Consider the following 4,356-nt stretch of genomic DNA (forward strand, 5'->3'; position numbering starts at 1 on the left):
GTGTGAAAACTAAAACTTCGAACTCTTTAAGTTAATATACTCGTACATCTGTTGTAGAAATATGTATATCCTTTCGAAATCATATTATTCTATTACCATGTAATTCGTTTTACATTGAAATCTTCATGCATATTACAACCTTATGGCAAACCATATTGTACTCAAAAACTATTAGCCTCTTTTAGTTTTATAAAAGGAATTCCTAATTGGTAAATCCCCTGCGGTGGGATCCAACCACCTATCCCCCCCTTATCGAAACCCAAAGTTTCTCGAATAAATAAAAGCAATTATAAGCTCCACTAACTTCGTTCGCTTAAGAAATGAACTACTTATTACTTCAAGCTAAATATACAAATTATACATTAAGTGTAAATAATTAATGTTTTGATGTCGCTGTGTCGTGATGTTGTAAGATGAGCAAGGTTGTTTAGGACGAGCCTGCGTGACTCACTTCATACAATGAAAATACAATATGATAGAAACATGGATTAGAAGCCAGAAGCTTTGCGTACAACGCAAGCAAAATGTCAATTTTTTGCGCTAACTCACCAACACCGTTCCTGCGCCGTCGAGAATAGTTTTTAAATATACCTACAGCAATATTTTTTAAAGAAAGCAATACGCAGTCTGCCAAAATAGTAGTAGGTACTATTACTCAGATTAAATGCCATTATTTTCAATAGTTCTTGTATAACTATTATTCAATCAGCTGACGAACCCGAAATGGAGGTTGTCACAGTGCAAAAAAAATAATAAGCCAGCTGAAAGTACATTTAATAATTAAATAGTTTACATTTAAGAATTTTTCCATAAACGATTTATCACATACGCCCGCGGGCTACAGCCGAGGTCGCAGCAAGTGCCTCGTTTCGACCTCAGGATCAGGTGACCTCTCAGTATCTTTAATATTTGTAACTTTTTTATTACTGGCAGGCATTAGCGCTAGCGGTCACCTATGACTGCTACAAATAATAAAATAATTTTATTGTTAGCTATTAGCGAAATGTCGCTAATTTATATATAAATTATTTAGGCAAACATGCCTGAAATCTCTAATGTTAGAGTTACTTGCTAATTTTCTCAAACCTAAACTGAAATAGTTATTGTATCAGAATTGAAACTAAAACCTACGGTTTATGATTTGTGTGTCAACATAACATAAAAATGTACTTATAGGATTATTTTACTTTCCCTGTATAACATTTTACCTCTCGTTGCTGTTGTAGTACTGTAATACTAAGCGTACCCTTCTTCAAGATTTTATTTTTTAATTTTACTTTTTCATTCCACATTGCAGTAGCTTAATGCGATTTTATTAACACTTTGTTGTGCAGCCTTACGAACAATTAACTAGTTGCAAAAAACGAACCAGTCCTGTCACATTAACTCATATAACCTTACATGTGAGCCTGCTACACTTGACCTACATAATATGAGTGCTTTCTGTATTATAGGAAATTAGTTTTATAATGCCCACAAATAAAGTATCTAATTTGATGTTTAAACAGCGTTTATATGGAACCGTTTTAACCACATATTTTGCAGATTGTTTATAAGGTCGTCATTACGTTAAAGACTATAGATATATGTACGCGCAAAAACCCTGGGAATAGACGTCCTTTTGACTCGTGTGATGCTAATATAAGTGATAATCGCTCATACACTGAATGACCGGTTAAAAATTAGCTCTAAAAATTATTCTTGTCTTGAATAACATAAAGTTTAATTGGGTCGGAAATATATAGTTAGATACGTTATACGATCAGAACTAACGTCAAAAATAGATCTTGGTGATGGGTAGGCCATGTCCGCCTTTACGGCGCAAATTAGTTTTACTTACATGGGCTCATAATTTTGACTTTCTAAAAGCAACCATAATGTCAATTGTTATGCTAATACTGAGTAATATGATCAGTTTCTGGCGCAACTGAATCTCATGACTAATTAATAATTCAAAAACTTATTTTAAGACCAATCTTATTCATAAACACCGTTTCTAATATAAGCCTATTGAATTCATATAATATTTTTTTAATATCAATAAATCGATCTCGGATACTTTAATAGCTATAATCATTTCCTAATAAATCTGATTTACCCTTGAACTTTAAGAATTAAGAAGCCGTGAATAGTATGTATTTAAACAATATAGTACGAAAGTGACCACAATTATGTTTCAATACATATAATAATAAGTACATTTTTTTTTAAAGTTTGGGTGATATAAATGATTTAGCTTATTAACTATAACGGACTAAGATCCCTGTTAACTATTTACACCTTGCAACCCTAACGTTGCGGCTGACTGGCAACTATTTTTTTCATATCATTATCCTTCAAAATGAGGTAATATTGATTAAAAAACCATATATGCAGTTGCAATTTGATGATGATTATACAACATTGTTTTACAGGTAATTGCGGCTATTTTGTTTTTGGCAACCTGGATTACACTAACACTACACTGGTAACACTACACTCATTTCATAAACAATATATAGATGCAGAATGGAGCGCTGGGATTCTGTACTATAAGGCCTCACTCCCGCTCGCGGACAGTTTACTACGTACGGCCAAAATATTTTTGTAAAATTATGTACTTTAATAAAAAAATATTAAATAGGTACTGATATGATATATTACTATATGAGACTCAGTTCATCATTTAATATCTACTACTTACAAGTGGGAGTTTCATTTACGCTACAAGAAACAGAATATTGTAAAACGCTTTTACTATATATACACAAATCACAGAATTAAAAAACCAGTGGTATCTTGATATTTCTTACAGCTTGCTGAAGGTGTTTAATTGTAATATATTATTGTATTTGGTTTTCTCAAGAACTACCTATTAAAATTAAGTTAAATAGATAATGTAATAAAATCGCTTTATATCCGTTAAAGAAGTTTTATTTACAGATATAATAGGATAAAAAAATCTTATCGTATCTTGTAAAAGTTTAAGATTAATATTACACTAGTTACATAATACGTAAATATTTTGACGGTCAACAACCGCTACGATCGGTTTATACTTTCACTATACATTATTTAAATGTGTAGAGTGACATCTAGCTATGCGTATGAGACAATGTAAACTGTGGTAAGTGCTAGCAAGACAATTAAAATAATTCTTTACTACTAGTTTTATTTTAAATATCTTCTGTAAATTCAAGTTCATAAAACATGATTAAACTTACTTAGTTTAGTTAGGAAATATAGTTTACTTTTTAAGATTATCTAATACTGGTTGTAGAAAACGCAACTGTTTTATTTAGGTCTTTTTATTCTTCATCGTTAGTTTAATATGTAGTTTTTAATTCTGATAAATTATTTATTTATAGATCTCATATAGAAGATAAAATTCATATAAGACTTGTAAGTCAGGATGGCCGAGCGGTCTAAGGCGCTGCGTTCAGGTCGCAGTCCACTTCTGTGGGCGTGGGTTCGAATCCCACTTCTGACATATAAGGTTTTGTTGTATTCTCCTTAGAAGGCCCATGAAATCAATTAATTTTTTTGTAACTCTGATACGTTAAGTCTAATCTTTAGTTTTAAAGCTTAAATTTCCACATATACCATAAAGTTAACATCTGTAACAGATGCTTGTTATATTTTGTAGCTGTGCTTGTTATATATTATATCCGTTTAAGCCCCATACTACGGTTTTCACGTTTCTACGGTTTTTATAATTTTTATTATTTCATGAATCATTCACCTGACAGCTTAAACTTATAGTCTAATAAAATTACAGATGATTTCTTCTGATTTTTAACCCATAATTATGATTTAAACAAGATCATCCAAACAACAAATAAAAACAAACCCATATTTACCTTCGTACGCTGTGGGGTATTTCCGTACGTGCGATTAAAATGATACATATAAATCAATTTTCTTTTATTAGCAATAACATTAAACAAAAAAAAATTAACTTCTTATAAACAAAAATAAAATACTTTTCTTATAGTCAACAAAAATTACATAGCTTTTCTTATGTAGAACAAAAAATGACTTTTCTTAAAATTAACGAAAATTAAATTACTTTCCTCTAACATTAAAACATGAAATTGCTTCATTTTCTACGTATATAATCTTACGTTACCTTACATTTCAATCACATTTTTTAATCTTTGGTGCGGGTAAGCACTTCTTTTTTTCGTGTGTCAGTATAAATACGTGGTTTTCCTGGCCGTGGTCCTTTGTTTGTTTTATTACTTCTTACAACAGTCGGATAGCGTCGAATTGTCTCTGGTGCCAATTTGTCTTCTAAGGAGCTACTATTTGATAGATAAGTAAATTATTCAAAGCATCTGGTTCACAAGCATCTAAATTAATGCCTTAAAAAAACAA

General features: G+C 31.0%; 1 non-coding gene across 1 annotated transcript; it reads left to right on the plus strand.

The window, feature by feature from the left end:
• The first annotated feature begins 3,385 nt into the window (after positions 1 to 3,385).
• On the plus strand, positions 3,386 to 3,469 carry Trnal-cag. The gene has a single exon. It is a non-coding gene; the product is annotated as a tRNA-Leu (tRNA).
• The last annotated feature ends 887 nt before the right edge of the window (positions 3,470 to 4,356 follow it).

Source organism: Pieris brassicae, chromosome 6 (genome assembly GCF_905147105.1).
Source record: "Pieris brassicae chromosome 6, ilPieBrab1.1, whole genome shotgun sequence".
NCBI lineage: Eukaryota > Metazoa > Arthropoda > Insecta > Lepidoptera > Pieridae > Pieris > Pieris brassicae.